The 22,334-nt window shown below is 39.4% G+C and overlaps 1 protein-coding gene across 4 annotated transcripts in view; it reads right to left on the reverse strand.

Moving 5' to 3' along the window:
- Positions 1-22,334, reverse strand: part of FARS2 (phenylalanyl-tRNA synthetase 2, mitochondrial) — a 255,244-nt gene that overhangs the window by 154,321 nt on the left and 78,589 nt on the right. The gene's annotated exons all lie outside the window — the stretch shown is intronic.

Raw genomic sequence — 22,334 nt, forward strand, 5'->3', positions numbered from 1 at the left:
ACTCCTCTTCTGAATGGCCAGAAGATATGTGAGAGGATCAAAACCTACAGCTGATCTCACCACATGACAAATGAAATAAAAATTACAACTTCTTCCACTTCAGAGGAGAATCAAACGATTGCCAGATCAGACCAAACCCATTATGCATCTATCAGAACACAGCATAAGCATTTGGGGAGATGCGGACTTTATTCTCTCTATTCAAAACATTTTTATTGCTTGTTATTTCCCTGGAGATTTTCAACTAGGGGGGAAAAAAAGAGAAAGAAAGAGAAGCGTGTAACTGCAACCAAATCCAGTGGGACATGCAGAAACACATGAAGTGAGAGAAATGATTAAAAGAAAGAATGATAGCAGCAGTTCTGACTCAGATTTGTCTTTATTTGGGCTATGATTTCCAATAGTATTACTGAATACAAGACTTAGAATCTAATGCTGACTAGAACATACTGCAAACTTCCTTATGTGCTGAGAATACCTGGGTCCATTTCCACGTTTGACCTTCACCTAGGATAGATACGATTCTATGCATTAATAGAATATCCACTCTAACCAGCCTGCAATGCTCTACCTTTGAATATAAACAGACACAAGCAGCAATATTCACATCCTCAAACTTCATGCCCATAGCCTATGCACTTGAATCACTTTCTGAAAGCTGTATTGTCAGTAGAAAGACATGGTTCCTTTGGGCACTGAATTGCACATCTAAAGGCTGTTGATATGATTATCCACTGACTTCACAGGACTTTCCCATTTCTCTGTGCTTATGCCCAAAGGTCAGAGAATGAGTTCTTTGGCAACAAGAGCATGAAAACCATGGCTCTAAAAGAAAATCAGCTGTACTTCACTTTGTGTTTTCAAGTTACTGATAGATACATACATACAGGGCAAATGGTTGACTCTGGATACAAATTTTCACATTTTAAACCGGCAGGGGGTTTTATTACTGACTGTAGATGGACATACTTATGCCTTTAAGTCACTAAGTTTAAGAACATACTTAAAGGTATCAGTTGCCTTCACAGGGATTTTAAAAGCCAGGACATGTGTGACACTTAAGACAGCAATCTGAGTACTAATAACAATGTTAAGCATTGCAAATCATACTAGTAATACAACAAAAGAAAACAAAATCTTTACAGAGATCATAGATGAAAGTCTTGGAGAAATAACGAAGTCACAGCTAAAATACCTTCTTTAGAGACTAAAAAGTGAAAAAAAAAGTAAAAAAAGGCATGCAGATTATATAAAAGAAAAAAAAAAGAGGAAAATCTGCAATAGTTACAGATGAAATTAAAGCAGTGGGTAGCCCAATCCACCAAATTGTATATGCCTCTTCTCGAGCAAAAGACTTGTCAGGGAGCAGGCATAGCAACACAGTAGTAAGTAAACTCTTTACTGTACTAGAAAGGGCCCACAGCTGGCTAATATGGATGAGATCGCCCAAGTGACATACACTGTTTTTCTCCCAAGGCTTCAGTAGCACCTGACAAACATTAGAGCTTCTTTTCCTTTAAAAATCCTCACCTTTTAAAAAAGTCTTACGCCAGCTCATCTGTACTTACCCTCTCCAGTTCCTGCACTGGACCTTTCTACATTTCCAGTCTAAATCGGCTTAGTAACACAATCTCAACACATTACAAAAAGGTTGCTGTTGGTCCCCCCAAAATAAAAAAAAAAAAAAACAAAAACAAACAAAAAAAGACTATTTTTATGTAATGGCAAAATAAATGCACAACCAACATATTACTTGTGTGCCTGCATGCCCGCCTGGCTGCAGAGGTACACATTACTAGATCTACCTAGGCAGAATATTGGGTGAGCAAATATTTATTGAGAATTACTCAGCTGTGATACAGAAGGGGATTCGTGACATTGTGCATCTGGACTCTGCTCATTTTTTGTGAGATAATTGCGCCTCGGACTACCTCAAACATGGCGTAACTGCAGGATTTGCCTTTTAAATTTAAAAACATGGAACGGACAGGAATTAAATCCGTCATGCCTGCATGTAGCACACAAAGGAAAAAGAATATAAATAAACAGGCAACCAGAATGGTGTAATAAGAATGGGATTAATCCAAGTGTGATTAATTCAGTGTCAGATTAAAATTGATAGTGCCAGCTGTATCAGGTCCATTCTGCTGCATTATTCTCTCCTGTCATTTTTTTGTCCATCTTCCTCCCATCTCCTTGGTGGATAAACCTGCTGGAGAGTTAATTGTCACATACATGGATTTAATCATATTGTCCACAGTGTTTGGGGGCCTTGCCTTCAGCGATCCATGACTAATTGTTGTGGTAATTTTTCAATCATTAACAGCATCGCATATGCTGCAAACAAATCCCAGGACACCCACTAAAACCCCAGCGGCAAGCGCTGCACACTCCTTCCCGAAAGCCTCCTGCCCCGGCGCCCTGCCCCCTTCCCCATTATCCCACCACTCATACGCTGTCACTTGCCTTTGGGAGGTGAGGAGAGAGGCAAACTTGGGCTGGGTTATCAGGCACTCTGGAGCTTCTTATTATTTTCTTTAGGGAATGACTGCTGGGGAAGGGGCAGGGGAAGAGGAAGGAAATGGGAAGTGGGTCTGGGCCGGCTAAGCGAGGGCTGCCGCCTCGCCGCTCATTTTCGATTGCGTTTGCGAGCCGCAGCAAGTGCCCTTTCTTGGTGTTTTAGCGGCATGAGCCATCTCCATGACAACTGCCGGTGCTCAGCTGCTGCTCCATCCTGCAGCCGCCGCAGCGGCGCAGCCCTCCCGGCGCCCCCACGTCAACCGGGGCGCGCTGCGGGCACCCGGGGCACAGGGCTGCCCCGCAGGGAACCTGCCGGCTGGTTGAAGCGCTGCTCTAATCACCTCCCACTACGTGTGCACGAGACCATGCAAGCCGCTCGCTTTTTCAGATGCTGCAAATTATACACATTAAAAAAAAAGAAGAAGAAAAAAATGAAAAAGTGAGGCAAAAGCTTTTTATTGCTTAAAAGTCGGATAAAATAAACAAACAAATTGCTGCACCGGCAACACTGCAGCAACAGAAAGGATGAGTACCACAACAGTTTGGAGGGAACTGTGAGGATTATATAGAAGTGTCATTGCTGGTCCAAACTAAATGAACTGACCCTTCAGCTCAGCTGGCAAGATGCTTGCCTGGGGAATGAGAAGGCCCTCGTTCCTAGTCACCTCTGTGACCGCATTAATTTATTTGCTGGCATGCAGGCCAGCCTGTACTAAGTGACGCGTATGACACCCTCCGATGGTGTACGTGAGTGTGCTCGGAAAAAACACCGCTTGGTTTGCACCCGTGAACGGACTGATTGGACAAGGTCACACTCTCTCATCCTCCCTCACCACCTCACTTCCTCCTATGTTAACATATTAAGGTGTCTTACGCGCCTGCTTATAGAAGCTGCGTATCAGCACCTTCAAAACAAGGCCTGAACAGAACAAAACACACTGAGGAGGTTCTGCAGCATCTCTGCTTTGAAGAGACCACCTCAAAACAAGGTGGCATTTCAGCAGCCATCTAGGCGCTTCAGAAAATGCTGATAAAACATTTAATTATTGAGAGCAGCAGTGGCAGCAGCAGCAGTGAGATCAAAATGTAAATGTAGGCAAAGGAAAAAGAGAGAGAGAGAGAGAGAGAGAAATGAGAGCTAACACCAAGACAAGGAGGGATTACACAAAAGCAAGAGCCCCCCGGTTCCCGGAGGAGCGAATCCCCAGCCGCTCGGAGGAGTACACAAAGGCATGTTAGACTTGGACAGCTTCTGATTCAAATCATAAGGAAGCGGGGGGGGGGGGGGAAACATCTTTTCTGCTTCTTGACAGTCATGGCACCAGCACTCTTACGTAATTGTTATATAAGTTGTGACAGGACCAGCGCCTTGATTTTTCCCTATTGTGGCTCGGAGCAAGCAGGGCTCCCAATGCCTCACGAGCCCCATCTATGCTGCTACGTGGGGATGTCATGCTCTCTTCTGCTCATTCTTGGGTTACAGATGAGGTGTGATATACATATACATAATAAACCTTTGCATTTTTATTATTTTTGACAGTTCTCTCCCACCATCCACAAGTTGGTTTCTGTGAGCATGGCGGAACCCTTAATGGCATACAACTGAAACAACCTTTCTTGCCTTCTTTTTGCCTTTATCCTGGAGGATGCTGTCCTCTCAAAACCAAAAGAAAGGATGACAATACACAAATCCTTCATCAATTTCTGCATATAGCAATATCACTATTATTACTGTGCTGTACTGAGTCGGTGTCGCAGACATAAGAACCACACGAAGTTTACAGAGCTGCCTAGAGCCTGCTATACACGACAAAAGATCCCAGCAATGGCAGATGGCATGTGAATCACTGTAAAGGCAATTAGCAGCTAGCTGCCAGATTTTGACATGTTGGGGAGGATAGAGGGGGTTTTCTCTGCTTGGAGCAGTTCGCACCGAAGGGGCTGGAAATAGGCATTAGTCTCACTTTGCCCCCACAGAGTCTTTGCAACTAGTGTTGCTGGTTTGGAGGCTGCTCTATCTCTAGTGCTTAAAAGCACCTGGTGCAAAAAGATTGCAGCAGCAATAAAAATGCTATCTTTTTACCTTGATGGGCACAAGTCACAGCTGGTGCAAGCAGAAAGGGTTTTAAGGAGAATAAAAATCACCTATGCAGCAAAGGACCAAAGCCACCAAGCCAAGTGCTGTGAAAACATTACAGAGTACTGCAAGCAGTGATTGAAAATGTACCAAAAACCTTGAATGTTTCTACGCAGCAATGATAAATGGATTCTGGAACTGTTCAAGTTGGACACTTCTCAAAATGAGTTTATATGGTAGACGATAGTCCTAAATTTTGATCAGAGAGCTAAGGCAGAACTCTTCAGCATGAGCCTTGTCAGCATATATCTTTATCTTCAAGTCAATAAAAAGAATAATAATATAAAAATATACTAGTAAAATAATGCTCAGCAAAACTCTCTTATGTGTGGCTATGGCTGACAGAGGTTGGCTGACATTGAAACGGGGACATTATTCTGGGCAGACTGACTGAAAGTACTGTGACCAGTGGTATCCAGAAGGCTACTAGCTTAGTCAGGAAGCCTGAAGTTACAGATCTAATCAGTTTCCCCTACGCTTGTTATTTTCTTTGCTCATTACACCTCAGCTCAGTGCTGGTTTTCATGAACTCTGCAGTAGAGATGCTTTTTCTTTGCTCATTATATGCTCAAGCACAATAATCCCCTTTTTAGGCTCCTTGGCACTAATGCAATTAAGAGCATTAACTACAAAAACCCAGAGCCTCACAGCACAGGTGCTCTTTCTCCAGAAGCACAGCATCTACTAAGCCTTTTAGCTAAAAGCGAATCTTTACCAACTGTTACTGCTACCTGGACTAAGCAAGGTTCTCGACCTGACAAGAGCAGCACACCAGTTTGCATTTTTCTTTTGGAAGCTAAGCAGGCTGGTAGGTGTTCCACAGAGCCCAGGTGATGCTATCTTTTAAAGAGACATGAGGCTGTCAATCACTCTTTCATCAGTGTCTCGTTTCTACATCAGAGAGCTGTTCTCATGTGGTCCTGCTCAGTTTTGCATTTCCTGAGAGTCAGAGGTCATACTTATCTCCATATTCCCAGTGTTATGCCAGTCCCACTGCATACCATTCGCTATCTGCTTACAAGCCACCTTTGGCATCCATGCCATGGGTTGCTCGCTCCTCACTATTACCAAGGTTGGGCAACCCTAGTTTTACTAACCAGGGCACTTACTGCCAGACTACCTTGTACTTGCTGACTGACTTCCTTCTGTAGGTGTAACAGCATTTGCCAACTACTGATCGAGCAGTGAGAAGTAGAGAAGTTATTATCCTCATTTTGTAGGTAAGTAAGTTGGATAAGACTAAACTTGACAAGGACATGAAGTCAATGCAAATCTTATTGAACAGTTTTAAACATAGACACCAGCACCTCCAAATACTTAACTGTGAAACTTTTGTACAGAAAGCAAACATCAAATCAAATAGAACAATTTTTAGCAGTAAGCATGCCCATACTCTAATCTTAGTCAACGCAGGAAAAGTGCACATACTGTACGTACATGATAACTCCTCTAATCAACAGGGCAGGGGCAAAATGACATATTACTATATTAAATTGCAGATCATTCTGCAGATAGAATCAAGACTTTAAATACATTTAGAAAGTACTCACTACAGTACAAGAAAAATGAGCTCCTTTGAGAACTGAGTTGTAAAGCTAGCCATTTTAACATATACAGGAATCTTCTGTAACAGGTTCAGCTTTAAGGAGCCATCCACGCTGGTATTTCATCAGCTATAGAAACCAGAAACTGTAATTGCGTGATAAAATGGCTACAGTGAATGTTTCAGCAGCCATACCTCAGGTAGTCAGTGATCATCCTGACACATGAGAACTGACATCCCATGTACATTTTATTTTTTTCTAGTTTGGCAGCATCTATTATTAATCATATTAAGTATAACCTCGCACTGCGAATTTGCTCACCATGGAATTCCAGATGAACTGCTAACCCGTAATTTTGGAGGGTTTTCACAAACTTTTGTAAAACATTGGCTCAAGTGCACAAAGCCAACCACTTGTTACAGGAAAGAAAAACAACCTTTGCAAAAATAAAGTATGTGGTTATTAAGAAAAACCTTGTGGATCCCTAGGATTCCACACACAGTTTGGAATATCACTCAGCACTTGCTTTGCTTCCTGCAGCTCAGATCTTCTCCAGTGAAAACAAAAACAAAAGAAAACCCAGCACTAGCAAAGTTTTTGAGCCAGAGTTCAAATTGCAAGTGTTCAGGAAAGGATGCAGTAAAGGAAAAACAGATAACAAGTCACATGTGAAACCAAGAGTTACATTCTAAGTGGAAGGTAGCAAGGTAGCAGTAAAGCTGCCCTTACAAATAGCCACAGGGGCTATTTATTAAAGTAAATTAATTTCTCTCTATTAAAGTAGATGGCAAGGTAATGTTGCACAAGTCTCTTCACTGAGTTGTGCCACAACCTCCTTTTTGGTAAAACAGGTCTAACAACACAGCCTTTATAAAAATTGTTAAGACAGACCAATGAAAAATGCTAAATAACAGTACCATTTTTATTATCATCCAACAGACGGTATCTAAGCAAAACAGCAAAGACTGGTCATGTTTCTTTCACTGAGGGGAGCCAGAGGCAAAGCTCCTCTTAATTACGCTTTCCCCACATACTTGGTAAGAAAAAAAAAACCCAACAGGTTCATTATACAGAAGTTTCAGATGGCAGATCTATTTCAGCCTTTGAAGACGACACAGTTCTAGCACATGTATTTATTACTACTTCCTCAAAACGATGGCACCTGCAAGAAATGATCTGAGCCTAGATTGGTGCCAAAGCATCACGTCTCAACATTATTTATTTATATGAAGACCAAACATGAGTGAGGAAACTTTTAGTATGGTAGGTCTCCACTCAGAAAGCTTACAGTCTGGTTAAGACTTTAAAGAATAGTAGAAGAGGGATGTACAGTCTTCCACATACTCCCTTCAAGCCATCAGACTTTATTTACATCTTACCTTCATTTTTTCAATCTTTAAGAGGAAAAATAGCTTTAATTTTATGTAGAGGAAAACAAAAAATTAAAAAATAGTGTTCAATCCTCAGACTTGTTTTCTCTCTGTTCCAGTTACAGCTATTACCACATCTTACACTTCAGCTGTAAGGAACAGTTACTCCATCTTTTTCATTCCCCATTTTCACCGGTGCTCAGCTTGTCATACCTACCCCTAGTAGAGCATTTCACTCCAAACCCTCACTTAGTTTCATCATGACTCCTCATTATGTTTTTCTGCCTCCCAGAGGAAGGCCTAAGCAATGAGCAACTCAGCTTCAGTTTAACATCTCTGCAGACAACAGAGCAAGCAATTCAAGTACGTAGGATTACCCAAACTAAAACTGTCATTCTAAGAGAACACTCTATGAGTTAAGCAATAAAATCCAAGTCAATGGACCAAACTGCAGGCCCTCAATAGTGGCATTCCATCATCTGTCAAAACACCTTTCCTGTTCAAAACATGCATCAGGAACCTGGAGTAACAGGCAAAGCCTGAGACAAGCTGCAGCCTATTGAATTCACAGACTTATACAAGACTTCAACAGGTAGTGGAGAATAGAGCTCAAATTCATGCAGGTATGTCCCCTGCTGTCACACTTCCTTGACACAATTTCCTCAGCTGCGGTTTCAAAACAGTCTTGGGGTTATCTTCCAGCTGCCAACATAGTTGCTGCAATTACTCCCTTCTGCTAAGAAGCCTTTTGGGTGCCTCCAGGGAGCCTGGGAATGCCCTGCTATCTCTGAATTGCACAAACGCGCTGAATACATAAAAGAAATTATAGATTCAGTGCCCCTTAGTTCACCTTCCTTAAACTCCACCTGTGAATTGTGCAGTCACAGAGCTTTTCGCTAACTTAAGGTGTTTGCATTTTTCTTCAAGCTCCATGAGAAGAGAGATAATGAAAAGGAGGTGGCAATAAGGCAGCAGAAAGGTCAGTAGAGGGAAACTCCAGCTTTTTCAAATTTGAGTCTTTGAAGGAAAGAATTACTGATTTTCTCTTCCTGCAGAGTATCATAAGGCAGCAAGAAGGTCATTGTAGGGGAGCACTGGTTTTTTCAAATTTGAGCATTTCAATGAAAGAATTAATGATTTTCTCTTCCTGCAGAGTATCACACCTGCAGGTGCGGTGGAAAGCACAGAACATGAGAGGCTGTCTGTTGAAAACCAGTGAGCAAAGAATCTGTGGGATTTTTGGATGATTGCAACTGTTCGTTCTCACCTCTAAGAATGTAACATTAATTGAGTCAAATTTAAAGAATCCCAGATACCAGTGCATCACTCTCATCACCTGGCTACTATCAAAAAACAAAAGCATATCCATGCCATAGAATAACTTAGGAAGCTCTACAGAGGGTGCTACAACATCTGTCAGATGTTTGCTCACAGCTCCTTCAATCAGTCATATGCAGAACATGGCAACTGCCTATGCACAGGCTGCTGCTCTTCACTATTGATGTGTGAAAGCAGTATCAATGCCGACACGAAAACAAACTCTTCTTAGCTCTTTTAAAGTTTTTGTTAAGTAAGTTATAACATTACAGAATTGTTCTTAATTTCTTAATTCATCTGGGAAACAAAAGTCCAACAAAAGAAATACAGGCAAAATAACTTTTTCTAACTGCTGCATGACTTAAGTGCATCTTCAGAGGGGTTAAGTGACCTCTAGCTTCTTGTTTTGAAGTGACTATAGTAAACGCACTTCACAAGCACATGAACAATAGGAACTAATAAAGTGGGTAAGAGCTAACTAAAGTGGGCAATCCAGCTAATTTAGTAAATCTCTTCTGAAAATGGCTAGAACTTCAGATTCCAGGCTACAATACCAAAAAATAAATAACCACAAGAGGGTAAACACAAGACAATCTGCCCCCAGCGAGCAGAGCACCTGAGAAAGAATAGCCTTTTCCCAAGACGAACTTTCATCTCTTATTAAATAAAAAAAATAGCAGCAGCAAATGCCAATACAGGCAGAGTACAGTCTTCCTTTTTAAAAAGATCATCAGCTTTTATTCATTAAGAGGAGAAAGTAATTTAGCAATTGTAAAAGTAAGCAACTCTACTTCTGTCTCGGCTGTGAGGCAACAGATTCTACCAGAGCAGCTGAAATATCTTAGTAATTTTCGTTTCTGCTGTGAGCCACACGATAGAATTGTACTACGAATATATTTCCATGAGATGAAAAAAGAACTCCAGTCAGAGTTTACCTTTGATTGTCACTTGTGAAACATGCTAACTGAGTCTGAATTAATATGAGAAAAGGATTTCCCTCTGTCTACTTGTTCTTTTGGAATAATTCATCAGCTAAATACTTTTCAGCCCATACAGTCAAAGATTAAGTTCCAACTGGAGTCTCTTGTCTTATTTAAAAGGATTCTCATAACTTCTCTTCTATTACAATCTCCACTGCTATTTTGCATCAATCAATGTTCTAAAGGAAAATTCAGTAAATTCACTTTTTTTTTTCTAACAGGAAAACACCTCTGAATTACAATGTCAGTGACATTCTCTGTCACTAGTGTAAATACCAGCAGTGTTGATGAGCAGCTCAAACTTCAGCATAAAAAGGGCAGCAATTCTCAGAACTGAAAGAATCATTGTTTTTTCCTTTCTTCTCATAATTTTAAGATAAAGCAGAGGTTACTGCTCACTTGCAGAATAAGGAATTGAAGAGGGCCTAAAGCCATAGCAATCAGCTTATGGGGTTTTGCTGGAAGTTTTTTTTTTTTTTTTTTTTTTTTTTTTAATAGAGGCAACATTTTAATGACCCAGAAAATAGATCTTCAGATCTTGCCAAGATCTTCAACTGTTCAGCTGAAGTTTTTAATTAATCCAAATGGCTCTCAAAAGCAAGCAAGCCCCTCGTGCTGAAGTTTAGGTTGCTCATTCAACACTGCCAGTCCTTTACAAACGAACAAACAACCCCTCTCCCTCAGCTCCCTCCCAAAAAGCCCACACTTGGCCTAAAAGAAAACAGGTACCAGACTACTGCAGTGGTTACCTCTTACACTCCATCTGTTGTTTCATACGGAAGTTTCCTGGGACTATGTCAGAACACTTAGGACCAAACTTATTAGTGATGCTCACAGCATAGTCATCAGACTACATAATTTATGGCATCCGTTCTGTTCAGGAGAAAAGCGACATCACTTTAATATCCATTAGTAATCTGTCACTGTTATTTACATGGGAAGAAGCGTTAATAAAGGCTGGCATTTTTCCCTGATTCATTTCAGGTGCAATAGCAAATTTTGCTCATAACTGGTTGGTACACTGCCTGGAACTGGTTGTCTCCTCTCTGTAGCTGAGATGCCAAACCCAGTCTAGACTTTCTTCTTCCTGGAAGTGTATCAAGGCACAGATGTTCCTTCACAGCCTAACCACTTCCTTCTCAACATCTTTTTATTTAAGTGTGATAAATTTTACACTCTATGGCTGCCCTGTTTATGAATACTGAACTACAAAGCTTATCTGAAGATCAAACTCAAGCAAAGTTCAAGAGAAGTTATTTTTACTTACACAAGTCAAAATGGAACCTATACTAGTGGAGCTGACTTACGTACTTGTACAAAGCTAGAATTTATAATAATATGAAAGGTTACTCCCTGCCAACAGAATAACAGAGATAGTGCCAGAATCTGGCTCTGGAGCTGTTCTGTATTTGTTTAGATGCAGTTCAAATGAACGACCTCAGCCGCTGCTCCACCCATGGTCAGCAGTGGAGCACTATGCTTTGGTGAACAGCTGGGCAACCCATCCTTCCGAGCTGCAGACAGAAATGAACCATCAGAGGCTAGTATCACGGCTCAGTCGGGACTCCTGCCACACCACACCGGAGCAATCACTGCAAAGCCACTGTAATCTCTCAACTGTATGCTACTCAGCTTTCTCTTCCCCACTCACTACCCTTTAAAAACATGTTTCTCGCAGCTCTCAACTACATGAAGACACTGACAAATGGCACAGAGTTGGGAAGGCCGATCGCCCTTGCACTACTGCTGGTTTGTTATTTTCTTAGTGCTTAAATGAAGCAGAGGGGGGAGAGGGTATATTCAGCCTCTGCAATCACAAAGGAGAACCGCATTCACCCATTCAACGCACCATACAGAAACCTCAAAGGGAGGAAATGGGATAAAATAGGAACTTTCTAACCAAAACCTCCCTCTTCAGAAATGAGAAACCAGGTTGTATTTGCCATCTAGCAAAGGGAAATACTTTCTGAAACATTTTATTTAATCTCAGCTGAATTAAAACTATCTCAATTGAGCTTTGCGTAGCAGAGTAAGGAATAGTTAGACACATGCCTGTGAAATCTCTTCTGTACCTTCAGTTGGGTAGTCCTGAAAAATATCCTGGGAACAGCAAAAATTAATATTACAATTCAACAAAAAAATCCACAGGGTATCCTGGCCTGATGAGGAATTATATTAGGCTCATTGGACTAGCTTTTGGCTGATTAAAAACATTGAGCATTCATCACATAACAGTGTGGTAATTCAATATATTATTTGGCAGTATTTTCATTTGCATAAATAAAGCCAAGGGAAACACCTTCCCTGTGCTATAAATTGTTGCTCTTCAAGGTTTTTGAGAATAACACTTTCTCTTACTTGGGAACTGCTTAATAAACTACATCCATCATTATTTAGCCCTCTCTGGTGTGTGGTGCTCTAGTCCTCCTGTTGCATCCCAAGGAGACAAATCATACTGAATTACTAAACCTTTAATTTACTTTTGATTAAAAAAATTCAGGGAAAGAGAGGGAATACATACACATGGGCAAACAGCTTCAAACACAGTATTAACATTAAAGGATCCAATACACCCATGCACAGGATATAACATCTCTTATCTCTTTTTTATTTTGTTAATTCCAAGTGAACTAAAAATCAGTCTAACATACTATGGAGAAGTTTCCTTCACTGGATGGAAAGTACCACCATGCACCAGTCCCTCAAATAACTAACTTTGCTGGTTTCAAGGTTAGACAAAGTTGACTTTTCACAGAGATTTTTGGCAAGAGAATGAAGTACGAAGACAGTGCTAAAATATTCCTAAATTGTGAAGGAACATAAACTCCAAATAAAAATGAAGTCTTGTACCATGACAGGGAAATTACCTTTCAACCCATTGACAGTGCTATTCTAACACTCAACCAGCAAAATCAAATGGAATCGCAGACTCAAATGGTCATCCAAGTTCTGTAACAACTACTTACTTGAGAATTCAATCCTATACTTACCTCCCCACAAAATACCCTTGTAAATAAATAACACATTTCCAAGAAATACGTGTAATTGCATTGTCACAAAATGGACCACAATATTAATTCGTTCTACACAAACATATACAGATTGGGAGTAAGCTTATATTAATTCTTCTGAAGAACACCAACTCTAACATACGTAATGAATCTGTCAAAGGTAATAAAATCAAAGAAAGTAATATTTCATAAATTTTATGGGTTCCTTCTGGATGAAAAACTTGAAGGAAACCAGTTTTAAAAATAGATCTGTAAATTAAGGAGGAGACAACAGGAAAATTACCATCTTGACAAAGGAAAGGGAAAAGTAGAGGAAAGGTATAACTCTATAAAGATGCACATGCATTAAGCCTGGTGCTGTAGCCTTGAGTAATAAGAGAGTTAGATAACAAATAAATATAATAAGATAATAAATAAATACGAGAATAAAAAAATAAATAAGAGAACAAGAGAACAAATAAAACAGTGCATCCTTAGACTGACCAGAGCATCATCTCCGTGCAACATCTTTCCATATCCTAGTTTATTTATCAAGGCAAGACCAAGACTTCCTTCCAGTCAGTTTAAAAGAAATCAAAACCCAAAAGACAGTCTTCATTCAAGAGGAAGAAATAAACTCTCCTCAATTTCTTCTTCCAGCGGGAAGGAAGGAGACAAAAGAAATAGCTTTTCTAGGTAAAAGTCATCCCAATATGAAAGTAAATGCTCTTTAAAAACTTGAACCTGTAAGGTCATGAGATTCTGGATCTAATCCTGCAAAAGCTTAAAGTAGAAGCTAAGGTCCAACTTACGTACCAGTGATATCTGTTTGCTTTGATACATTGGGATACTTCAAAAACCATGACTTAGGATTGTGGTCATGAAGGAGGCTGGTACTAACTGCTAGTCTGAAGATGAGAAAAGTGGCTTATATTTCTGCTGACCCTGGCCATGGCTGATTGCTTTTTATCTGAGAGATGTGGTAGCCAACCAGGATAGCTAATCCTCCCGCTTCAGCTTACATGTTTGGGCCTTTATATGGGACTACTAAAAGGTTAAAAGTTGAGCACGTTCATAACTGTTTTGCTGGTTTGGAAGCAGATCATAGAATCATCCAGGTGTCTAAAATTGGAACCACTCTTCTTGTGCAAATTGAGGCAGGTTGACTAGAGATTTTTAGGGAAAATCAGGTCATCTGCTCTATTGATTTTTCCCTTTTAAACTGTTTAGCCCTATCTTAGGCACACACTTCTCAAGATGTGCCACGTACATACACTTGTGGGTAACTATATGAAATGCTGTAGACCACAAAGACAACTCTATCACATCTTCCTCCAAAATCTCACAATTCTAGGCTGGCTCCATGCTTAACTGGCCAAAACAAAATTTCAGTGGCTGCCAGCTCAAAGAATTGTCCCTGAAATTAAGCAGCTGTGATTATCAGTTTTTCTATTTACACTGGGAAAAAAACTCACACAAAATCAAAATAAGCCAAATTTGTCTCACTCTATATTTCCGTGTGTGTGTGTGTGTATAAAAGTATGCATATGCACGCACATATGGAAATATAATTGCTAGAATGATTTGAGACAAAGGTGGCTCAGAAGTTGGGATATAAACCTAGAGCTTGGATTCTACTCCATTTTCTGCCACAGACAACTTCTGAGACCACTGAGAAGTCACTCAAACTCAGACCCTTCCTAATTTCCCACAATTTCATTTATCTAGGACATCATCTCTTCGTGGCATATTCACTTAACTTCAGACACCTGTTTAAATTATGAAACAAGGCTCCCCCTGCAGCTAGTCATAGACAGAGGTTGCCTGACAGTGATTCAGAAAAGGTGGCTGAATCATGGTGCTCCCTTCTGCAAGATCTTCTCTCCCATTTGTGTACATAAGGGTCATAAGAAAGCTAACTTGCTAACTGAGACAGCTAAAGTGTTTGTCTGCAGTGTGCATGCATGTGTATGTGTGTGTGCGTGTGAGAGTCTTCTGTGTAGCTTAGTTCCAGTCCATAAAACAGCAATGATGGCACTTCCCTATCTCGCAAAGGTCTCAGGAAAATAAGCATAGGAAAGACTGTGAGGCATCAAGGTGCCATGATCACATAGGAGACAGACAGTGATCTGAAAAAAGGGGTTTTTAACCACTAAATCGTCTGTAATGGGGAGCTGTGAAGCTTAAACTATAGACTTAAATCACTTCGGATTTACTTTGTGGGAAGAACTATTCCACTCAAGACCACTGCCTGAGTTTTAACCAGCGTTCTTGGAAGGTCCTGCATACTCAGAGCACCAACATGCCTCTGTAACATTAACATCACCTTAAAATGTTCCAGGAATGTGTTTTAAATGCATTATACTTACCCTATAAGCTATATCAATATACACACATAAAGCTTTAACTATTTCAAGGTCCCTGCTGAGAGCTGTTAGCATAGACAGAACATGGGTCTGCATACTATTTACGCCACATGCACCATCTGCTCCAACATTTTAATGTAATTTACCAGCAAAAAACCTGCTAGATGAAAGATATTAAATTTCCCCTTCCCCAAAACATACCCTGCTGCTTGATATATGAACCCAATTCACTCATAACTAAAATTTTATTTGCAAAGATATTCATAAATTAAAAGAAAAAAAAAAAACTTTGTCTGCAAGATAACATCGATATAATTTTTCTACTGACTACTAATTTGCAGCCTATGAAGAACTGCCAAAACCTGAAAATCCTTTCCCCCCAAAGCAAAAATGATGAGTGGACAGGTTAAGAACTCAAAATTATTACTTCCCTTCAGGCATCAATTTTGATGGTCCTCAATAAAAAAACCAAAGATCTATTTACTGCAGCATTGCAGCCAAGGAAGTTCTACATGTTAAGACTTCTACTAGGCTGAAGGTGGCAGCACTGGGCCCAGCAATATTTAAATTCTGGAATTAAGTCCTACAGCTGAGCTGTAAAAGGGCTACCAAATAGGAAAAACTTGTACTTCAAGTATCAGCTTTCATCTAGGAGTACACTCAAGACAAATAAGCTTCCAGCTTTTAAAATAAAAGCAATGCTTTGTTGAAGTTACTACAGACTCCTTTCTTTGTGCTCAGTGGCACTTATGAAGGTGTTCAGACAAGACTGGCAACTATTCCTCATGAGAGACACGCACAAAACGAACACGGAATAAAGTACTAAAGCTACCTTTGCTCTAAATTCAAGATATCACATACAATTCTAAGCCTAAGACTGCCCAGCAACTTTTAAACGTATAATCATATGCAAACTTGACAAAAAGTTCCCTTCACCTTACTTCAGGCCCAGCATCATCTGCTCAGTTCCTCACTGAAGCCATAACAATACCCCCCATCCACGCTGGAAAGCTGACATTTCCTCCTACAAACCCCTACATCATTCCCTACTAGATTCAGCTTCAACCCAAGAAGCAAAAAGATAGGTTCCTTAATATTGTAAACATTAACATTACTTTCTGAGATGGAAGGTAGAAAATCTACACACAGCTGGAAACCCTTACCAACTCTTCCTAACAGTAGCTTAAATACAGCTGCCTTCATGATTCATAACCTTAGGAAACAAAGTATCAAACCAATTCCACACTAGAGCTGAATGACTGTTTTTCTAAACATTTCAAATCACCAGTCCAGTGATCTGAAGCAATTATCTCTTGTAATCATCACACCGATGTTCTCCTTCATTCTTCAACTCAAGGCTCATTAAAGGTCAACATAGCAAAATGAGAGTTACGAATCATCAGAAAAGGAAAAGAGAACACAGTCTTTATGCCAACGTACAAAAACACCGTATGCCCACAGCTTGAACATTATGTGCAGTCCTCCTACAGCAAAAACTTGTGAAAGACGCAGATGAGGACTATCAGAATGTATGGATCAGCTTCCATACAGGAAGCTAGCATACGACCAGGACCCTCTAGCCTGGAAGGAAATCACTGCCTGAGATCTAAACAAATCATGAGCGGCATAAAAAAGGAAAAAGAAACAACCATCCGTTGTGTCTGCTCCTACGAGATAAGGAGAAGCAACTGAAACTAGGTGATAACAAGAGTCAAAACAACAAGGCGGTGATTCCTCATGCAAGTTACAGAAATTCTTCTACAAGACTCTGCAGATGCTAAAGACTTACTGTGACTCAAAAAAGCACCTCAACAAATTAATGGAAAAAAATCTACAAGAGGTATTAAATACAAAGGTATCATTTTCAGTTCAGGATACCAACAGCTGTAAAAGCACATCAGGGAAGTGTTCTTATATTCTTTGTAAGGTACCTGCTTGGGAACTATCAGAAATAGGATACAGCAATCTGGTGTGCCATCCTTCGGTTATATACTTCTGGTATATACAACTTCAAAAGTTCAAAAACAGCAGGAAAAGTTGCCAAAAATATGGAATTATCTTTAAAATGTCCTTTTTTAAATAACTGGGCTTTTTTTGGTCTCTAGGTTTGGGGAAAACTTTAGTTCAATTTTCATGCTTCCCCACCCCCAGCTAACATATTGTGCAACACTGAGCAGTGGGAATATTGCCACTGATTTCAATCAGCAAAGGATCACACCCTAACTGCTTCCAATTTCACAGGTACTAAGCAACATTATGCGATCACAGTCTCTGAGTAAGCAAATACCCTGTATTCCAAGGTTGCAATCATATAAGCCCCAAAAGATCTGTGAACTTTAGCACCTACCAATGAGCACAATCTCTGCAAATCTCAAAAAAGTCTCTAAAAGCACAGAAAAACGTCTTATGTCAACTAATATTAGTTCTACTCTACTACTGCGTCTCCTATCCTCACCGTGGACCTAAAACTGAAAGTAATTACAACTGTGCTATAAAAGTTTCTATATTTTTCCAGCATTAACCAGAGTAAAAATAACTTTTCTTTACATTAAAATTAATATACAACATTCCTATTCCAGTACAGTTTAAGATGACAAACAGAATGCACATAACAATGAAAAGTTAAATGGTATTCTAAGTTAGATTTTATACTTTTTAATGAATATTAAATTATAATAGTGAACTTCTCTATCCATCCCACAGCGAACAGTTGCTCTAGTTTGGCATTTTTGGTCATAGGGAAACATGTAACATCATTCCTTACAATTCTGTATATCCTTGCAATACAGCATATTTTTTCAACAATTTAAATAAAACACTGCAGTAGCATATATGTTTTACTTTTTCTTTTAAAAACAGTTATTATCACTGTCAGACATCATATTCTCCATGTAGTTAGAAGCAGAAGACTTTCCCGAATGCAGAACAACTCAAAAAACACTCAACATCTGGATTGGCTTTAATAGAAATGGTACCTACAGCTCTTCTTACTTTGCGTTTTCTCATTCACACATCAAGACAGCAGGAACCTTCCTTGCTGTTAACATAGAAAGTCTGAATGGTTCACAAAACTGGATCAGCCCCACTACCCAGTGAATGACTAAGAATTAGGCTGGTTGCCCCTCTCTCGGCAAAATCCAAAAGTGGTTTAACATTTAAAGTATGTGAAATGTTAAGGATGCCATAAAATACCAGTGAAGTTTGCCGACAATAAAGGAATGAGTGTTCTATTTGAGAAATTTCAACAAAAAAAGATGTTTTGTTTTGTTACTGCTCAGATTTGGGTTCTTTATCACACCTGCGCTGTGCAGACACATGTCAGAAACTGGAAATCTAAACGATTAAAAAGCACAAGAAAAAGAATACTACAGAAGCTCTTCACAGACATCAAAAGAAGAAAAAAAATAGCAGAATGGAAAGGCAGATGATGAACAATATTCTTAGTATTTTTGAACAAATGTGATGATTTTTACCTATGACCAGCACATTTCTATTTACATGTACCAAATGACTGTATCACATTCTACTTAAAAGAGGCTGAAATCAAAGAAGGGCTTCTTCCTAAACATAAGAAGGCATCAGAAGACTTCAACAGGCTATTCTGTTTTGAAAAATAACAATTTAACAAATGTAATGTCAATTCCATAGGGTAGTAAAGCTACACTGGAACTCTTCACTCAAGACTGAAAATCTTAAATGATCTGTCAATACCATCCAAATTTGCTGCATACACAGTTTGACCTCCAAGGAGCTACAGCGAAGTATTTCAGGCAGGGAGCTGTCATTACAAGATCTGCCAGTTTGATAGAATCATCTGACAACACAAAGAAACAGCTGCTTAATGCCTAACATGCAGCCCCTTTGACCTCGTCTTTTAACATGTCCACTAAGCTTCTTCAGTTACTACATATATATTATAAATATATGAAACAAAATTGCATAAAAATCATCTGTGCTGAAGCATCCTCAAAGACTCTTTAAATTACAACTGCCAAAGATCAGCAGGCACATCCAACTTACGCTTTGAGTGATTGTTTCCGATTGCTTTAAAACTAGTGTTTCATATTCAAGTTGTAACACACAAAGCAGAAGGATCTGAGACTTTTGTAGGTAAAAGTCATCCTCCTTCCCCTTGGGAAAATACTGTTTTCTTATGGAAGAAAAAGAAATGCTTTGCCACAAACATTGTATTTCATAAATATGTATTTTAATAGTCAGTAACAAGCAAAAAAAAGTCCATAAGTCAAAAATCCAAAACTGCAAGATACTAGAAATGCTATGGACCATATGAAAATACCAACGTCTTTCTGCTAGTTATTTAGTTTATTGGAGCTCGTACTTCTTTGAAGCAAAGAACAAATTGTGCACAGGCACAATACATTCCAGTAAGATCAATTCAAAGAAGTATTTTTGAAATATCCAGTGTAGAGAAGCCTTCATTCAGTTTCTGTGCATTCTGTTGCAGCTTGCCCTAAAATTTCTGCAAACTCATCAGTTTCTTCTCTAATTTTTATCAGTAAGCTGTATAGTATACCATGAAGAAGATCTTTCTGCTTTCAGCCTGTGAACTGGCACAGCAAGACAACTGAAATACTCCTTTAGCACCTGGTTAGCCAGCCAAAAAATGAGGATCACTTTTCTTTTTCATTCAGCCTTACTGAGCTGGTTTCTGGTAGAGCCTGTGAAGAGACTGAGGTAGGAACATGCAATTCCCCAGTGTCTACTCTAGACAATCTAACAAAGGAAAGATTCAGAGCATCTAGGCATAGGACCAGTGTTCACTCCCTAGTCACAGGAGGTACATCCATATTGTGGGTCAGAGTAGTGAGGCTAGATGCTTAATGTTAGGCATTGTACACCTATCTGTAGTTAAGGTATTTTGTAACCAGTAAGCAAGTGTCGGGGGATGGAGAGAGGGGACGAGAACTACAAGTGTTTTTCCTAAGTATGTTTTTTTGAGCAGTCCATCTCAACTTCTTTCACCTATGATTCTCCACTGACTGAAAATAATGCTGCCTCTCATATAGGTTAGCAGACAGTATTCTGAACCAAGGCACAAACAGAAAGCTATTCGGAAGTCACAGGCCTCCTCTCCTGGGCTGATGAAGATCCTACTCCTTGCTCATCTGCACCAGTTTAAAAGTGAAGGTTTTATTTTAACCTAAGAGTCCTACATAACCAACATGCTTTGGACTTGTACTCTGATACCAATACTGTAGTAATGTAACTCAACTAAAAGTTTTGGTGCTTTGAAGAGATTTAAGAGCATGGGACCAAGATAATAAGCAAAGCAGTGATCATGGATACTGGAGGCACAAGGGATATCAGAAAGGTGCAAAACAAGGAACTATTAAAAAATCACTGCTGTTTGAATCTAGGATGGCATTGGAAGGCACTCCAGTACTGCTAACATAAAAGCTGAAGGAGCTAGGAAAGAAAAATTTCACCTTCACCCCTCTTCACAGAAGCTCTTCTTTTTGGATGCCTGGAATTTCAACTCCGGACAAAGGTAGCTTGTTGCCATAACACTCAAAGTTATGGGTTAGCAGAAGCAAACCTGGCTTCACCAAGCTGGCACTCCAAGAACCTACTGCGATTTAAACCGCTGTAAAATAGCAATAAAGAAAAGAATACTGGGAGCAGCAGCAAGCAAGGAAGACTGGCATTTGACTTGTTACTTGACTGAAAACATTAACTTACCTTGCCATCATTGTTGTTTTAAACCAAAGTAACTAATTGTTAGCCAATGCAAATTATGACCATACTTCTTCCTCATTTGTGGCAAGCAGATTCCAATGCTTCAATAAAGTCACATCAAGAGGCATTAGACTTAGCTTTTGTAGCCAAATGTTTTTGCATAGCCACCGGAGGGAGCAGAAAAACAAAATCATGGCTACACAAAGTGCAATTCTCAGCAACAAAGTAAGAAAATGATTGGTGCTTCCATGACAAAGAGTTTCAGCCCTTTAAAAATCTCTTGTTAATGGAATAAAAAGAATCTTTTTTAAAAATCAGTAACATATTTTTTAATTAACAATGCAAATCTAAAAGTCATTCAAAATCTGAACTTGAATTACTAGATTTGTGCGTTTCTTGAAAGATTAGAATTACAATAAACAGCTAGGACAAAAGTTTTGGTACAGAAGGGGTATAATTTTGAAGACCATTACTCAGAATGTGACAAATAGCTGAAGGTATATTAAACTGAAAGGTTTGGTTGTGGTAGAAAACTTTTTGCTGGTGTTTCATGCACATTGATTCACAGATATACACACATACAGACACACACACACACACACACACACACACACACTAATTGCTCTGAGACCACAGTTTAGCTCTTCTAACAAACATTAAAGGAACTTAAACAGAAGAGAAACCTTTTCAGCAAGAAAGCTTGGTCATTAGTCTATTACATCTGATTAAAATACTATTACATAGTCTTTCATTTTTGAGGCTGATCAGAATCTGTATTTATCACACTATGAACATGATAGCCCTAGAAATATCTTTAGCATAAACCATTAACCCTTTGGGGAGGAACTCGGTGGTAAGAGGATTTACATTTTAAAAAGGCAAATGGTCACATTAAAACACATGCAAACTTTGAAGAAAACAAGTAGCCCTAAGTACTTGGAAAATTGAGCTATTTATAGTCAGCAGATTTGAACTTCCAAAGAAAGAATTTACAGCACATTAAAAGACAATAGCTCAGGAAAGCAACTGCAACAAAATTAACTGAGATAACACAGCTACTTGAAAGAGCACTTGCAAGAAATAAATAGATCACTTCCAAAAGGCTTCCATTCCTAATAAATAGCACTGAAAGACTGACTGACAGAGGTCTGAGCACCTACCAGCTGCACTGCACTTAAGCAAATTGCCTGTTCTCCACCAATGAAAAACAAGCTCAGAAAACTCTCAGTATGAAAATAATCAGAAAGAAATGTAAATTTCTCTCTTTCCTTTCTGCTTACATGCAAGTTTTAGAAGGCAAGTCATGTTAGATGACATTTCTCAGTAATAATTCCAACTAAATTAAATGATGCTGCTCTTAGTGCAGTTTCAAACTCATAAATAACCTACTTGAAGAGCAAAAAAACCAAACCA

The sequence above is a fragment of the Rhea pennata genome, chromosome 2 (genome assembly GCF_028389875.1).
Source record: "Rhea pennata isolate bPtePen1 chromosome 2, bPtePen1.pri, whole genome shotgun sequence".
Lineage (NCBI taxonomy): Eukaryota > Metazoa > Chordata > Aves > Rheiformes > Rheidae > Rhea > Rhea pennata.